The sequence below is a fragment of the Panthera onca genome, chromosome A2 (assembly GCF_046562875.1).
Source record: "Panthera onca isolate mPanOnc1 chromosome A2, mPanOnc1 haplotype 2, whole genome shotgun sequence".
Classification (NCBI taxonomy): domain Eukaryota; kingdom Metazoa; phylum Chordata; class Mammalia; order Carnivora; family Felidae; genus Panthera; species Panthera onca.
The window spans coordinates 114,981,226-114,999,559 of NC_138340.1; the positions used below are offsets into that span (position 1 = coordinate 114,981,226).

Below are 18,334 nucleotides of genomic sequence, written 5' to 3' on the forward strand. Positions count from 1 at the left end.
AAAAGAGCTAATATCCTTAAGCTGGTAATTCCATTTAGGGGACTATGCAGGTAATCATTTGAACTAGTGTATTCACAAAGTATTGATATAACCCTGGACAAGTCATTTAACTCTCAGTGTTCACTATACATGATGTGTTGGTCTAAAGCGATGTTTCTCAACATTTAGTCTGCAAGTCAATTACCTGGCCAAGGCTGGTCCAAGCTCCCACCAAAGAACAAGGGTGTCTAAGAGAAGTGAGGAAAATTCCCTCATCTCCTTACTCGCTTTAGTAGGTAAGACATGCCTGGGTTTGTAAAAAATAAACTCTTATTATGATGAAATAAAGGTAAAACGTAACAAGAGTATCACCACCTGGTGACATCTAGGCAGAGACTGAGGCTAGTTCATTACCTTAGTCTCTCCAGGTGACCTCAATACAGAAACCCTCCACCCTTCTGTCTAAATCCTTGAATCTAGATCTGTTAGGAGAGTTAACTGAAAACACTTACTGAGGGCTTTCTAGGTGTCAGATACTCCATTGAAACAAATATTTTCCTGAGGCTTGTCTAAACAAATCATCATGAGGAAGTAATTGTGTGCATAAAATATTTTGAAGGAGACATAGGTAGAATGAGAGTGGCATGCTTATGAAAATGGAGATTGCTGTGTTCCATCCCCAACCCCTCTCACCTGCTGAACCAGAATCTCTGTGGATGAAGCTGGGAAATCTGCCCAGAAGATTCTTACACAGGAAGTTCGAGGGCCAGCTTTAAAATAAAAATTGGACTTAAAGGAGCTTTAAGACCTTTCTTGCTCCCAAATTTTCTGAGTCTAAAATTTTGTTTTTAACAATTTATAACTTAGAAATAGCTTAAGATGAGGGGTGCCCAGGTGGCACAGTTGGTTGAGCTTCCAACTCTTGATTTCAGCTCAGGTCATGATCCCAGGGTTGTGGGATCAAGTCCTACATAATGCTCCATGGTGAGCATGGAGACTGCTTAAGATTCTCTTTCACTCTCTCTCTTTCTCTCTCCCTCTGCCCCTCTCCCCTGCTTACACTCAATCTCAAATAAAAAAATAAGGGGCACCTGGGTGGCTCAGTCAGTTAAGTGTCCGACTCTTGATCTCAGCTCAGGTCATAATCTCACATTTCATGAGTTTGAGCCCCACATCAAGCTCTGTGCTGACAGTGCGGGTCCTGCTTGGGATTTTCTCTTTCCCTCTCTCTGTTCCTCCCCTGCTTGTACTCTCGCTCTCAAAATAAATAAATAAACTTTAAAAAATTAAATAAATAAATAAAATAAATAGCTTAAGATGAAAAATGAGGAAATGAGTAAGACGTATTTCTGTACAATGGAGTAGCACAAAGATCCATTTGACACATTTTTTTGGAGGATTTGGTGCTTTTCATTTTATCACATAACAAAAGCTTTGATGCCCATTGCTGTAGCTCTTTGATGTTTATTTCTGAGAGAGAGAGAAAGAGAGAACGTGAGCAGGGGAGAGGCAGGGAGAGAGGGGAACACAGAATCCAGGGCAGGCACCAGGCTCTGAGCTGTCAGTACTGAGCCTGACACAGGGCTCGAACCCATGAACCACGAGATCATGACCTGAGCCAAAGTGAGACACTTAACCGACTGAGCCACCCAGGCACCCCTTTAAGTTTATTTTTTTGTTTTGAGACAGAGTGAGAGAGAGAAAGAGAGAGAACCAGCAGGGAGGGGCAGAGAGAGGGGAATAGAGAATCCGAAGTGGGCTCTGTCTGACAGCAGAGATCCCAATGTGGGGCTCAAACTCACCAACCACGAGACCATGACCTGAGCTGAAGTCAGACACTTAGATCGAGCCACATAGGTGCCCCATTGCTGTAACTTTTTGCTATAAATTCCCTTTATGCTCAATTTAAGCAGCTTTCCTTGTTTAGATATTCTGTCATGGCACTGTTGTAAAACACATACCCCAATCCTCTAGCAGAGATACAACTTGGCTCTTCTTTTGCTTGTGATTTTGGTTTTATTATATCTCTATTGTGGTCTTCCTGACACTATATTGAGGGAAGTAATGATAAAAAAAAGCTGATTAATTCCATGCATGTCTTTCATCTATGTCATGTGTTAATGGCATTTATCCCTTCTTCATTTGTCACCTCATCAGTAATTCTCTAACCTGCCACTAGCCACCTTTACACTCGTGAATACACAACGCACTCCCACCAGCATGGAAATCTTCACACTTTGTGTAGTAAAGAATTAACCTTGCCCAGAAAAAGGTCTGGCCTTTGCCCTGAGCTCCTGGAAGGTGATCTCTAATCCCTTGAAATGCCCTGCCTAATAAGCGTCTTTGTCTACCTGGGTGCCTTGGACCACACTGGATAGTCTCAGAATGTGATTAAGAGCCGAGGCTTCAGCCCCACTGACTTCCAGAGGGACTGTGTGCATGTCCAAGGAAGTGCCCTCCAAAGACTGATACCACACAGTGAGAGAAAACAGACCTTACTAAAACAAGCTAGCTAATTCTCATACACACACCAATCTCTACCACCACCACCAAAAATAAATAAGAACAAAAATAGGCCCCGGAGGGAGAGGAGGGAAATCAGAATCCATAGCCACAAAATATTACCCAAAATGTCCAGTTTTCAGAAAACACATTGAGATATGCATGCAAAGAAAGAGGAAAGTACAGACTACACACGGGAACAAAAGAAACTGACTAAGAGGGATGAGATGTCAGATTAACAGACAAAGACTTCAAAGTACCTCTTATAAATATATTCCAAGGACTCAAGGAAATGATGTATAAAGAAGTAAAGGAATTTATGATGACAATATCCCATCAAATACAGAATATCAATAAAGAGATAGAAATTATGAAAAAAACCCAGAAATTTTGGAATTAAAAAGTGGAATAACCGAAATGAAGAGTCATTAGAGGGTCACCTGGGTGGCTCAGTCAGTTAAGCATACGGACTCTTGATTTTGGCTCAGGCCATGATTTCATGGTTCGTGAGACTGAGCCCTGAGTCAGGCTCTGCACTGACAGTGCGGAGCCTGCTTGGGATTCTCTCCCTCCCTTTCTCTCTGCCCCTCCCCAGCTCACACATGCACGGGTACTCTCTCTTTCTCTCAAAATTAATAATGTTTTTAAAAGGAGAAAAAAATCGAAGAAATAATGGCTAAAATGTACTAAATATGTTGAAAAAATATTAATCTACATATCCAAAACTCAATAAACTCCAAGTAGGATAAATACAGAGATATAATCTGGCATACACATATTCTTGCCTTCTTTGTCCGAGATTAATTGACCATATAATTATGGGTTTATTTCTGGGATTTCTATTCAGTTCCATTGATCTATATGTCTATTTGATGTCAGTACTATACTGTTTTGATTACTATCACTTTGCGGTATAACTTGAAATCTGGCATTGTGTACTTCCAACTTTATTTTTCTTTTTCAAGTTCACTCTGGCTATTCAGGGTCTTTTGTAGTTCCACACAAATTTTAGGATTATTTGTTCTAGTTTTGTGAAAAAATGCTATTGGTATTTTGTTAGGGATTGTATTACATCTGTAGATTGCTTGGGCAGCATGGACATTTTAACAATATTTGTCCTCCCGATCTAAGAGCGTGGGGTATCTTTCCATTTCTTTGTGTTGTCTTCAATTTATTTCATCAGTGTTTTATTGTTTTCAGAGTGCAGGTCTTTTACCTCCTTGGTTAAGTTTATTCCTAGGTATTTTATTATTTTTGGTGCAATTGTAAATGAGATTGTCTTCTTCATTTCTCTTTCTGCTGCTTCATTATTAATGTATAGAAATGCAACAGAGTTCTGTACGTTGATTCTGTATCCTGCGACCTTACTGAATTCGTTTGTCACTTGTAGTAGTTTTTCAGTGGAGTCTTTAGGGTTTTCTATATATAGAATCATGTCATCTGCAAATAGTGAAAGTTGTACTTCTTCCTTACCACTTTAGGTGCTTTTATTTCTTTTTGTTTTCTGATTGCTGTAGCTAAAACTTCCAGGACTATGTTGAATAAAAGTGGTGAGAATGGACTTCCTTCTCTTGTTTCTGACCTCAGGGGAAAAGTTCTCAGTTTTTCCCCATTGCCTGTGATGTTTGCTGTGGGTAATCTAATAGCTATGTTCTGGTTAAGGAGATTATAAAGAAGGCATTACACTGCTTTCTGGCCCTGCTGAAAGTATCTAGTTAATGCGTATTTAAGGGTTGGGTCCTGCCTGTGCTCACAAATTCCTTAGACCATCTTATCTATGGAATATCTTATCTTGTTCACCCTACTTTCGGCATCTGCTCTTTTGTACTCTTGGGAATGCCTTGTTTTTTGCATGCTTTCTATAGTTCTTACTGGCACGGACATATTGCACAATGTTTTCCCTATAATGTATGACTAATAAATACAAGAGCTTGAATGCAACTCAGAGAGTCTTCCCTTAGCCTCCCTCTCACCTCTCTTGACTTGCATGGAGTCTTGAGTAATCCTTTCTGCCGTCCTTGGCTTTGCTGGACAATGTTGAAAGCTGAACCCACAATTGGTGACCCCAATGTGATAAGTCAAACCCACAGTTGGGGACCCTGACATGGTCCTACAGTTCGCTGTGGGCTTTCCATATAAGGCCTTTATTGTGTTGAAATATGTTCCCTGTAAACCTACTTTGTTGAGGGTTTCATCATGAATGGCTGTTGTACTTTCTCAAATGCTTTTTATGCATCTATCCAAGTGATCATATGATTTTTGTCCTTTCTCTTATTACTGTGATGTATCACACTGATTTGCAAATCTTGAACCACACTTGCAAACCAGGAATAAATCCTACTTGATCATGGTGAGTGATTTTTTTAAATGTATTGTTGGATTCAGTTTGCTAATATTTTGTTGAGGATTTTTGCATCTATGTTCATCGGAGATATTGCCTGTAGTTCTCTTTTTTTGTGGTGTTTTTATCTGGTTTTGGTATCAGTGTAATGTTGGCCTCAATGTAATGCTGGCCTCATAAAATGAATTTGGAAGTTTTCCTACTTCTATTTTTTGGAAAATTTTAAGAATAAGTATTAACTCTTCTTTAAATATTTGGTAGAATTCCCCTGTGAAGCCATCTAGTCCAGGACTTTGGTTTGTTGGGAGTTTTGGGGTTTTTTTTTAAGTTTTTTTAAAAATTTATTTTATTTTGAGAAAGAATGAGAGAGAACAAGTGGAGGAGGGGCAGAGAGAGAGGGGGACAGAGGATCCAAAGTGGGCTCTGTGCTGACAGCTGAGAGCCTGATGCATGACTTGAACTCAAGAACCATAAGATCATGACCTGAGCTGAAGTCAGACACTTAACAGACTGACCCACCCAGGCACCCTAATTCGTTGGGAGTTTTTTTATTACTGACTCAATTTCATTGCTGGTAATTAGTGTGTTCAAATTTTCTATTTCTTCCTGCTTCGGTTTTGGTAGGTTATATGGAATTTATCTAGGAATTTATCCATTTCTTCTAGATTGCCCAATTTGTTAGCATATCATTTGTCATAATATTCTCTAATAACCTTTTGTATTTCTGTGGTGTTGGTTGTTATTTCTCCCCTTTCATTTGTGATTTTGTTTGAGTGTTCTCTCTCTCTGTCTCTCTCTCTCCCTCTCTCCCTTTTTTAATGAGTCTGGCTGGAGGTTTATGAATTTTGTTGAGGTTTTCAAAGAATCAGTCCCTGGTTTCACTGATCTGTTCTATTGTTTTTTAGTTTCCATATCATTTATTTCTGCTCTAATCTTTATTTCCTTCCTTCTGCTGGTTTGGGGTTTTGTTTGTTTTTCTTTTTCTAGCTCCTTTAGGTGTAAGGTTAGGTTGTTTGAGAATTTTCTTGCTTCTTGAGGTAAGCCTGTATTACTATAAGCTTTCCTGTTAGAACCACTTTTGCTGCATCGCAAAGATTTTGGACACTTGTGTTCTCACTTCCATTAGTCTCCATGTATTTTTCTATTTCTTCTTTTATTTCTTGGTCGACCCATTTACTTAGTAGCATTTTATTTAACTTCCACGTGTTTGTGTTCTTTCCAGGTTTTTTTCTTGTGGTAGATTTCAAGTTCATAGCGTGGTCAGAAAAGATGCATGGTATGATTTCAATCTTTTTGAACTGTTGAGACTTGTTTTATGACCTAATATGTGATCTATTCTGGAGAATGTCCCATGTGCACTTGAAAATAATGTTTATTCTTCTGTTTTAGGATAGAATGTTCTGAATATATTTGTTGAATCCATCTGGTCTAGTGTGTCATTCAAAGTCACTGTTTCCGTATTGATTTTCTGTTTAGATTATTTGTCCATTAGTGTAAGTAGGATGTTACAGTCCCCTACTATTATTGTATTACTATCGATTATGTTTGCTATTAACTGTTTTATGTATTTGGGTACTTTCATGTCGGGGACATAAATATTTAAAATTGTTATATTTTCTTATTCATTTGTCCCCTTTGTTATAATAATATAATTATATATAATCCTTCTTTGTCTCTTGTTACAGTCCTTGTTTAAAAGTATTGCTACCCTGGCTTTCACATCCATTTGCATGACAAATGTTTCCCCTCACTTTCAACCTGCATGTGTCTTTAGGTCTGAAGTGAGTCTCTTGTAGGCAGCATATAGATGGCTCTTTTTTTTTTTTTTTTTAAATCAACGCCATCACCCTATATTTTTTGATTGGAGAATTTAGTCCATTTACATTCAAAGCAATTATTGATATGTATTTATTGACATTTTTATTTGTTTTGTGTTTGTTTTTGTGGATCTTATCTGTTCTTTTCTTCCCTTGCTCTCTTCTCTCACTGTAAATTGGCATTCTTTAGTGATATACTCGGATTTCTTCCTCTTTATTTTTTGCATATCTGTTACTGGTTTTTGTGGTTAACATTAGGTTTGTATATAGCATCTTCTGAATATAGCAGTCTATATTAAGTTGATAGTCACTTAGTTTAGAACCCATTCTTGACTCCTCTCTTTCCCATGTTTTAGGTACATGGTGTCCTGCTTTTTGTCCTTTTATTTTGTGAGTCCCTTGACGGAGTTTTACAGATATACTTATTTTTACTGCTCTTGTGCTTCCTACTTTTTGTACTTTTACTTACGGTCTTTCCTTTCCACTCAAAGAATCCTCTTTAACATTTCTTGTAGGGCTGATTTAGTGGTCATGAACGCCTTTAAATTTTGTTTGGGAAACTCCTTATCTTTATTATAGCCTTTATCTTTATGATAGGCTTGCTGAACAGAGTATTCTTGGCTGTGGATTTTATTCCTTTTAGCACTTTGAATGTATCATCCATTACCTTCTCGCCTGCAAAGTTTGTTGAAAAATCCACTGATAGCCTTATGGGATTTCCCTTGTATGTAACAGTCTACTTTTCTCTTGCTTTTAAAAATCTCTCTTAATCACTACTTTTTGCCATTGAAATTATTATATGTCTTGGTGTGGACCTCCTTGGGTTGATATTGTTAAGGGATCTCTGTGCCTCCTGTATCTGAATTTCTGTTTCCTTCCCCAGATTTGAGAAGTTTTCAGGTATTTTTTCAAATAAATTTTCTGTCCCCTTTCCCTCTCTTCTTCTTCTGGCATCCCTATAACGTGAATGTTATTTTGCTTGGTAGAGTCCCTGATTTCCCTAAGTCTATTCTCATTTTATGTATTTTTTTTTTCTCTCACCTGCTCAACTTGATTACTTTCCATTGCTCTGTCCTCCAGATCACTGATTTATTCTTCTGCCTTCTCTAATCCACTATTTATTCCATCTAGTGTATTTTTATTTTCAATTATTGTGTCTTCATCTCTGATTCTTTTTTATCTCTCTGTTAATGGTCTCACTGTTGTCCTCCACTCTTTTCTCAAGTCCAGTGAGTATCTTTATGATTAGTTTAAATTCTCTATTAGATATATATTTCTGGTGTGGTTTTGTCCTATTCTTTCATTTTGGAAATATTCCTCTGTCTCCTCTTTCTATACCTTTTTGTCTAACTCTCCATCTTTTTCTGTGTGTTTGGAGAGCCAGGTGCATCTCCTGCTCTTGAAATTAGTGGGCAGGGCACATTTTTAAAAAGATGCATGCTGCTCCTCTTCCACAGGAGACATGCAGCCTTTGCCTAGATTGGAGCCAGCTGGGACTGATCTGCCAATGCACATGCAGCAGGGTGCTCAGTTTTGACAAGATGAGGGCTGGTCTTCCATGGGAGGTGACTGGTGGCCACCACCAGGACCAAGACCCTGCAAAGTATCCGGTCAGGAGATGTAGTGTTGGCAAAGTTTGTGCTTGTCTTCTAGGGGAGGGGATGCACAGTGCAGCAACTGAGGTAAGCCCTGCAGGAAGGGCAGGACACAGTGTAAGCAAATTAGGTAATGAATGCCGGCACAGATTGGTTCCCACAGGTGGCCGTGTGTGTACCGTGGTGGTAGGGGAGGGAAATGGTGCCTGCTGGCAACTTTGTTCCTAAAGGAGTCTCCCAGAGATCTCTGTTCCTCTGGGACACACTCTGAGGGGAGTAACTAACTCCCTCCCCTATGCCCCAGGCATTTTTTCAAATTGCTGTTTCTCTGGTGTTTTTCTACGTGCTGTTTGTTGTGCAGTCTCTTTAAGGGTGGGGACTTTCCTATCACCTTCCAGGCACTCCCAGGACCTAGCTAGCTGATTTTTAAAGTCACGCTTTAAGTCCCCCTGGTTGTAAAAACTCACAAAATTCAGCCCCTCTGGTTTTCAGAGCCAAATGTTATGGGGATTTGTCTTCCCCACAGGGGCTCCCCAGTGTGAAGGTCTGTTTCTCTCCCCTCTCAGCAGTTTTGGCTATTTAGCTCCTGACCACATCTCCACCCCTCTTACTCTCTTTGATGCGGCCTCTTCTCTACATTTAGTTGTGGAATTTGTTTTGCCAGTTCCGGGTGTCTTCTGGATTATTTACACTGATGTGATTGTTGTCTAGTTATATCTGTGAGACAAGGTAGCTTAGGGTCCTCTGGAAGTCAAATTTCTGTTGTTTTAAGCCACATTTTTGGAATTTGTTATAGCAGCTCTAGGAAATTAATACACCAACCTTGAATTACTAGGGCAAATTCTTGTTGATCTTCTGCCTCATCATTATATCCATTGTTGAAAGTGGGCTACTGAATACACCTGAAACTAATATAACATTGTACGTTAATTATACTTGAATTAAAATAAACAAGAAAGCGGGGGTATTGAAGGCACAAACTCTTATTGAATTGTCTATTTCTCCCTTCAATTCTGCCAGTTTTTACCTCATAGATTTTGGGGGTTTGTTTTTAGTGAATATGTTTATAGTTGTTACATCTTCATGATGGATTGACACTTTTGTCATTATAAAATGCCTTCTTTGTCTCTTGTAACATTTTGTTGTTTTAACATCTAATGGTTTGATATTAGTGTAACCATTATGGCTTTCTTATGGTTGCTGTTTGCATGATATATCTTTTTTAGATCATTTTATTTTGAAATTTTTGTGCTTTTGAATCTAAAGCATATCTTCTGTAGTCATCATATGGTTTTATTTAATCCAGTTTAACAATCTGTCTCTTTTGTTTAGAATGGGTTGTTTAATCCATTCTCCAATCTGTTTACACATATATATTGAGTTCTTTTTTTTTTTAAGTTTTTTTTAATGTTTGTTTATTTTTGAGAGAGAAAAAGAGAGAGCCGGGGAGGGGGGTGTGGGGGGTGCAGAGAAAGGCATAGAATCTGAAGCAGGCTCCAGGCTCTGAGCTGACAGCACAGAGCCTGATACGGGGCTTGAACTTATGAACTGCAAGATCATGACCTGAGCTGAAGTCAGACGCTTAACTGACTGAGCCACCCAGGTGTCCCAAAACATGTATATTGAGTTCTTAATTTTAGGCTTTGCATTTTTCAATTGTACAATTTCAAATCAATTTTTTTAAAAAAAGATACTGGTTCTGAATATATCTGTTAGATCCATCTTGTCCAATGTGTCATTCAAAGCCACTGTTTCCCTGTTGATTTTCCATTTGGATGATCTATGCAGTGATGTAAGTGGGATGTTAAAGTACCACTTTTGTATTGTATTGTTATGGTTTGTATTGTATTGTATTGTATTGTATTGTAAATGTTATTGTATTACTATCAATTACTTCCTTTATGTTTGTTTATTAACTGCTTTATGTATTTGTGTGCTTTCATGTTGGGTACATAAATATTTACAATTGTTATAAAAAAAAAAAAAAGATACTGGTTCTCATGAAATTCTCCATCTTGACTCATTAATCAAAGCTACTTCTAAGTCTGCCTCTGATAACACTAATAACTGGATCATCTGTGGATCTGGTTTTATTGCCTATTTTTCCTCATGGTTCTGCTCTTTGGTATTCTTTGTAATTTTTTACTTAATATTAGGTATTGTATATGATATACTGTACAGTCTCTGGATGTTACCTTCCTACAGAGGGGGATAACTCTATTCCCTGGTAGGAAGACAGTGTAGGCAAATCACATTAATCCAATCTATAATTCAGTGAATGTGAAACTAGATTGCAATGTTATAAGGTTTAATTTACTTTACTTGGATTCTTTCCTGTTCCTAAGGTGTAATTCTCAGAGTTCTTATATGAGATTCTGGAGTAGACACCAGTGCCTCTGTTGATGGGTTCTAGAATGTAATTTTTGCTTCATCAATACCATGATGCAATATACATTTTAAAAAATCTTTGTTTTGGCCTTCAGGTTTCTGCCTTTTTGTTTTTTTAAAAATCCTTCTGCTCTGACCAATCCAAGAATTCAGCAAATACTCAAGGGAGGGAATCAGCAGAGTGTGAGACTCACTTCTCTGAACCTTCCTGCTTTATGAGGATTTTAGGTCTCCCAAGTGCTGGTTGGCTCAATTATCCTAAACTTTTTATCTCTTCACTCTTGTGGGGTTGCAATAGTTTGTTTGCTTCTCTGATTCTTAGCAGTAACTTTCTTCCTTCTACCCAGATTTGTATCAAAAACTGGCAATCCTATAAAGGAAGACATAGCTGAAGAATGTTTACTCACTTCTCTGCTGTGTTGTAAATCTCCAGGACAACCCACAGGTTCAGTGATTCAGAGGGACTCACAGGACTCAGCATATGGTCCTACTCATGGCTATGCTTTATTATAGCAGAGACATACAAAGCAAAATCAGCAAAGGGGAAAAGTGCATGGGGTAAAGTCCAGAGAAAACCAGGCATAAGCTTCTAAGAATCCTTTCCCTGTGGAATCACACAGGATGTGGAATTGTGATAACATATGTGAATTGTTGTCTGCCGTGAACACTCGTTAGACTTGTTGCCCAGGGTTTGTATTGGAAGTTGGTCATAGGTACCTTCTGCCTAGCACGTATCATAATTACAGACCCCCAGAAGGAAAGTAGGTGTTCAGCATAAGCCATGTTGTTTGTGTAAATAGCTTACACTTAGTAAGCTACCTTCTCAGTTAAAGAATGGTAGGAACATTCCCATATTCCAAATTCGCAGATGCTAGCCGAAGACCAACCTCGCAAGCAGGGCTTTCTAAGGATAGTGTCTTGGGCCTGCTGTGTTAATTCTTTTCTGCATACCTTCTCTCTGAGCTTTTTGTTCTTAGAGTCTTGTTTGCCTAAAAGTTCTTAGATGGCTTCAAACACTGGTTTAAAATAATTTTATCCCATGTCACTTGTTATCATTGAATGTTGCTGTGCTGTACAAGTGTCTGGTTATTTTTTCTTCTCTGTTGGACATTTAATTTGAAAACTTACAGAACTTGAGGCTTAAGATGATGGTTTCTTTGTTTGTTTGTTTTTTCCTCCCACCAGGGAGTATTTATTTGTTTATTACTGGGCACCTAGGGGATTACTTTAATTCAATTTTGGGAGCTGTTATGATTTGAGGTTTCACTGAATTCCCTTTGTATGTGTGTAGGGGGGGTTAGTGTAACTTCAAGTCACTTTTACTTCTCTGATGGAGCTTTATGGGGTCTAGAACCCAAGCATGGGAGTTTTCTAAGTTCTCTCTCATAACTTGGTAGGCACTATCCAAAATTTGTCTTCCTAGCCTCCCAAAGGTAGTAAAACCACTGTTTATCCCCCTCTAGAATCAGCGAATATTTCCACGTAAGAAATGGCCCTAATGATGGGCTTGCCTTCCTAGATTTTTATATTTTAAAAAGATTTTTTCCAGATTATCTGGTTGTCCATAGAAATTTTGATGTTAACTACATGGTTTGCCATTCCTGGAAGTGGAATTCCCCCTCTACCTTATTTCTTATGTAATAAGCTCCTTAGATGCAACATTTTGAGGAAAATCATGAAGGTGAATAGGGTGCTTAGCACTGCACACAGATATACAACATACAGGTAAGGCAAATCCAAATCCAGATTCACATTGCCCATTTTATGAGGAAAAATAGCGACCTCTCCATGAGAAAAGAGATTTAATTAAAATCAATCTGGTACTAACCAACTATTTGGTCACCCTAGGGCATGATATCTAAGGGTTGGTCCCTCCTGCTTTCAGACTAGGCTTTTAGCAGTAGCAGCCGTTAGAGTAGCCTTGATGAAAGAAGAGCCATATTGTTGAAGTCCATGTATAGCCCCAATCTTTCCAGGATAGCCACGTTGTTCATAAGCTGATTGAACATGGATTGAGGTATTTAAAAAAAAACAAAAAACTGTCAACATCTTCAGAATCAACTTGACCATCTGCTTATGAAGCATCTCCTTCACAACAGGGCCTTTGCTTAGTATTTATGTGGGAAATGATTATTCTTACCATATGAGCCCATTTTGAGAAGTCCAACCATACGTTTACATTTACAATTAGTCCAACCATGCCCAAATTTTATCACTCATCTTCCAAGGTTACTACCATGGAATTTACCACCTGGTCAACATGAGTCATAAAATGGTGTAGACCTAGAAATCTCACCTTCTGTGCAAAGCAGACAACAAAAAATACTGCCCACATTTATTCTCACTGTAAGGAGTTCCTTTTCTTACTGTCCTCCACACCATCATTGACTGACGTTGAAGTACCACAGTCTATTTCTACCTAGTACTAGCATACTGCGCAGTACCACTTGTATAACCAGACTCAATTTTTTCCTCCTTGGTGAACTGGGAAATATAGTGTTCTCTTGCATTATAAGTGTATAGTTCATGGATTTGCTTGCTTGCTCTTTTTTTTTTTTTTCTCCTTTCAAGCATCCTGCCTCATTAAATTCAACTTGATGGATATAAATGGATATTGAAACAAGATTCTACACTAGAGTAGAATTGGAACAGAAGAGGAAGTGGTGACATGTTGTTCCTTAGGGTTATATTTTACAAGATTTGGAGAAGAAAATGTTAGTAAAAATTATAGTGTGGGGGCAAGATAGAAGTAGAAGCATCTCAGCTAAATGAGAAGAGTAAAAGTTTTAAGATAAATGAACTACGAGCCTTCATGAGGCAGTAGTGGACCTGGGATACAAAGTTAAATATACTTGTAGCTTCTATAAAAGGAAGCAAGTGAAATAAGAAGTGAGGATTTATAGTGTTGAAGTTAGGTCTTCCCTACTTAATTTTCTGAAAAGTATAGACATCACTCATGTATACCATAGATACATAGATACCATATATACATGAGATTCCTCATAAAATGGGCAATGTGAATCTGGATTTAGATTTGCCTTACCTGTCTTTATGTTGTATATCTGTGTGCACCCTATTCACCTTCATGATGAAAAGAAAAGAATCTGATAGAAGAAAAAAATAAATTTCAAATGCTAGACCAGAAATATCTTCATGCTATTCATTACTTTAAGTAAAAAATCCATGATGTAATGTATCATAATTTGCTTCCCAAAGAACTTTTATGCAGATACACTTTAAAAAACCAAAGCAGTCAAGTTTTATAACTTTCACCTTTATCTCTGTGTGGATGTATGAAACAAAGGAGTTTCACATACTTCTCTTGAATCGAAGAAAAGTAACACAGATCTCCTATTTGCCACCCATTTACTGGATTGGATTCACATAGTATATAGTAAAACAAATCTTCATTTACTATCATATAATAGGTTTATACTAAACTAACACACAGGGCAATGGCCTAGTGTGGAAGAGTGTGAAGAGATAATTATTGTGATGATGATTATGTTGGAGCACACACCAACTATGAGCCAAGTGTGATATAGGAGTCAAGAAGCTTCAAAAGAAATCTTTGATATCTTCAGTAGAGCCATAAGAAGTCACTAAGGGACATTATGAATATGCTGTGTTTATAATATTGACATACAATTTGAATAGGGAGAGATAAACAGATCTGAAACCATCAGTGTCAATGTGACCCAGATAAGACTTTAGCCCACCTATGTCAACAGGACTTAGTTGTTTATTCCAGGAAACCTTTGCCTAGGAAAGACAGGATTGTAAACTAGGCAAACAAAAAACAAACAGAAGCAGTCCCTAATTTTTTGTTTGTATAAGGAAATTCCTATAGGATGGAGACAATAATTTGCTTATCTGGACAAACAGCTGGCTTATCAAACAACAGTTTACCAAGACTTTTCAAGGCTCTTGCTTGCTGTGTCCACCAATCCTAAACCATTTCATTAACTTTGCCAAATCCAATCAGTTTTCTCTCTTGACAGACATGCCTCAAACCATTTGAGCACAGATCCCCAAGTTCTATCTATTACCTAATTTTCTGGCTCTGAAGCACAGCTATGCACATCAAGGCAGTGCACTCTCTTACTGCAGTCAGTTTTCATACTTAGTTTTACTTAATTAACAAGATCTCTTCAAGAAGTTTGTCCTTTCTCAACAACCTAAGTGTCCATTGATGGATGAATGGATGAAGAAAATGTATACAGCTAACTCTTGAACAATGAAGGGGTTAGGAGTGTTGACCTTCCCCATGCAGTCGAAAATCCACATATCACTTTTGAATTCCCCCAAATTTACTAATAGACTACTGTTGACCACAAATCTTACCAATAACATAAACAGGCAATTAACACATATTTTGTATATGTATTATGTACTGTATTCTTAAGATAAAGCAAGCTAGAAAAAAGAAAATGTTATTAAAGAAATCATAGGAAAGAAAGAATATGTTTATTGAAAAAATTTGCATATAGTAGATCCATGCAGTTCAAATCTGTGTTATTCAAGGGTCAACTGAATAACACACACACACACACACACACACACACACACACAATAGAATATTATTCAGCCATAAAAAAGGACACCTTGCTATTTGCAACAACATGGATGGGCCCTGAGGACATTATGCTAAGTGAAATAAAGTCAGAAGGTGGGGATAAGAGAGGGTAGGCAAAATGGGTAAAGGGAATCAAAAGGTACAAACTTCCAGTTATAAAATAAATAAGCCCTGGGGATGTAATGTTCAGCATGATGCCAAAAGTTATTAATATTCTACTATATGTTTGAAAGTTGTGAACAGAGTAATCTTAAAAGTTCTCATCACAAGAGAAAAAAAAATCCTGTAACTATGTATGGTGGCAGATATTAACTAGATTTGTGATGATTATTTTGCAATATATACAAATATTTAATCATTATGGTACACGTGAAACTAGTATAATGTTATATGTCAATTATACCTCAACTTAAAAATTAATCTATCAATTAATTATTTTTTAAAAAGAAGTTTGTCTAGGGGCTCCTGGGTGGCTCAGTCAGTTTGGCGTCCAACTTCGGCTCAGGTCATGGTCTCACAGTTTGAGTTTGAGCCCCGCGTCGGACTCTGTGCTGACAGCTCAGAGCCTGGATCCTGCTTTGGATTCTGTCTCCTTCTCTCTCTGCCCCTCCCCCACTTGTGCTCATGCGCGCGGGCGCTCTCTCTCTGTCTCTCAAAAATAAATAAATGTAAAAAAAAAGTTTGTCTTTTTTTTTTCTTAAGTTTACTTATTTTGAAAGAGAGAAAGCACAAGTTGGAGAGGGACAGGGAAAGAGAGAATCCCAAGCAGGCTCTGCATTGTCAGCAGGGAGCCCGATGCAGGGTTCGAACTCACAAACCATGAGATCATGACCTGAGCCAAGATCAAGAGTTGGACGCTTAACTTACTGAGCCATTCAGATTCCCCCAAAAGAAGTTCATCTTTCTACAAACAACTACCAGAGACACAAAGATAATCAATTCATTTCTCTCAGCTACTAGGCCAAATGTTAAGTTTGTATAAGAATTAACTGAGGAACTTGTAAGAAATATAGGTTGCCATGCTTCACACTTCAGTTGTTTTGATTCAGGGGGATTAATACAAGGCCCCAGAATCTGTATTTTAAAAACCACAAGTTTTTTCTAATGCATGCTATATTTAGATCATGCTAAGAAAAATAATGCTTTCCTCCCTGCATACCAGCAAACATATGTGTATATGTATTATTGTATATATACACACATATATAATATATACACGTTATACACTTGCTATATATGTATATAGAAACTTACCATACATACAAAACACCCATATTAAATGTTCCACACACTTCTTATGAAAATGGGATCACACACACACACACACACACACACACACGTATGATATGTGTGTGTGTATGACATGATTTTTTTCAGGGAACATTATATAATACAATCTTTCTGAATCACCACATACAGATCTGCCTTGTTTTTAACAGCTACATTATATTCCACTATATGCAAGTACCATAATTTATCGAGTTCTTTATTATTGGTCATTTAGTTGCTTTGTTTTGTTTTGTTTTGTTTTTGCTATTATAAGCAATGCTGCAATGAATACCTTTGCACATTTGTGCTAAAATTTCTGTAGAATATAAGGACTGGAATAGACACAGAAGAGTAGAATTGCTAGGTGGGAGGGTGTATGTATTTTAAAGTTGGATAGATCCTGCTGAATTGCTCAATGACTTAGTTGTATCAATTTACACTCCTGTGGTAAGTTAGCCGAAGATTGTTTTCCCCACACCTATACCAATATGAGTGTCAATCTCATTTTTATCTATCTGACACATAAAAAAAAAATGACAAAATCTTAATTTGCATTTTACCATGTTTTTAACATCAGAATAATCAGCACTTGGTTTACCACCGAAACACAATTATCTAAAGTTCTACAAAACATATCACAATTTATTTTTGGAAAACTTTTATTTTTATGTTAAAAATTAACTCTCTCACCTGTAAGACAGATGGGATGAATGAATTTCAAATATATGTCCACTATGTAGTATTTACTTAGTACCTCCTTTTACTAAGTAATACAAAAGGAAAGTGAGAGTCATAGAGCTGTGTTCAAGCCCTAGCTTTCCCACCCAGAAGCTATGTGACCTTGGGCAAGTCACCTGCCCTTTAGAGAGCTTCAGTTTCCTCTTTTGTAAAATGGGGATTCTACTCATTTTGTAGAATTGGTTTGAAGATGAAATGAGATTATAATTTTAATTATATATATTAGCTATTACCACTGCCACAATAACAATGCACGGGAAATTAGCAAATGACTAGAATTGTTTGTAAAGGCCTTTCTTAACAATTACAAAATAATTATATCAGTATTACCAAAGTCAGATTCTTTGAGATCAGTCAACGATTTATTGGGATTACTAAAGTCACTAGGAGAATATATATTTCATAGGGCTAATATACTGCTTACAACATCACTGTTGTGCTTCTCTCCAAATACTTTCCTAATAGTTCAGGAAACATTTCCCAAATTACATAGTTCCTTAGCTAAAATGGAATTAGCCAAATATACAATCAAATCAACTACACACCAGGAACTTCTTTTCAAGTTTCTGAGACAGTCTTGTTTCTAAGCACACACAATAAAGCAATTCAAGTAATGCCATAGAGATTTCCTAGAGCCAATAAATGAAATTCGAAAATTTTATAGTAGTATAATATATTAGAGACTCCATCCTTCATTCTTTCCCAAAACTAATCCCAACCTAACTCACACATTCCTTAAATGGCTCAATACCCACTATGCAAAAAGTCCTATGTTCAGAACTAGGGGCATAAAACCTCTGTACTCAAGAGATAAAGACTCATATTAAAGATAAAAGGGCAAAGTTTTATTATCTATATTTGCCTGTGCTTCTGGTTTGATAAATAATGAGTCAATGGCACATGACCTACGGAGCTCATTTTCTCTTGGATGGACACCAATGAACTTACTTCCTATCCTTGGGCTGTGTAAAACATACAGCTGGAAATGAGATGTCATTGTCCTATGGCTTACTCCCAAAAGTTCTCAATGGCTCAACTCACCTAAGTCTTCCTCCTTTAACTTTCTTCCTCCACATCATGACTTTTGCAAAAATTTATGATGATTTTTAATGAGTAAAATGATCTGGAA

The 18,334-nt window shown here is 37.4% G+C and overlaps 1 protein-coding gene and 1 pseudogene across 2 annotated transcripts in view; both read right to left on the minus strand.

Moving 5' to 3' along the window:
• LOC132676712 (heterogeneous nuclear ribonucleoprotein A1-like 2) overlaps positions 1 to 18,334 on the minus strand; it is a 263,151-nt pseudogene that overhangs the window by 66,170 nt on the left and 178,647 nt on the right. The gene's annotated exons all lie outside the window — the stretch shown is intronic.
• HYCC1 (hyccin PI4KA lipid kinase complex subunit 1) overlaps positions 1 to 18,334 on the minus strand; it is a 132,966-nt gene that overhangs the window by 11,013 nt on the left and 103,619 nt on the right. The window contains exon 12 of the transcript XR_013553330.2: positions 18,247 to 18,328. The gene's annotated coding sequence lies outside the window, so the exon portion shown is untranslated. The remainder of the gene's footprint in view (positions 1 to 18,246; positions 18,329 to 18,334) is intronic.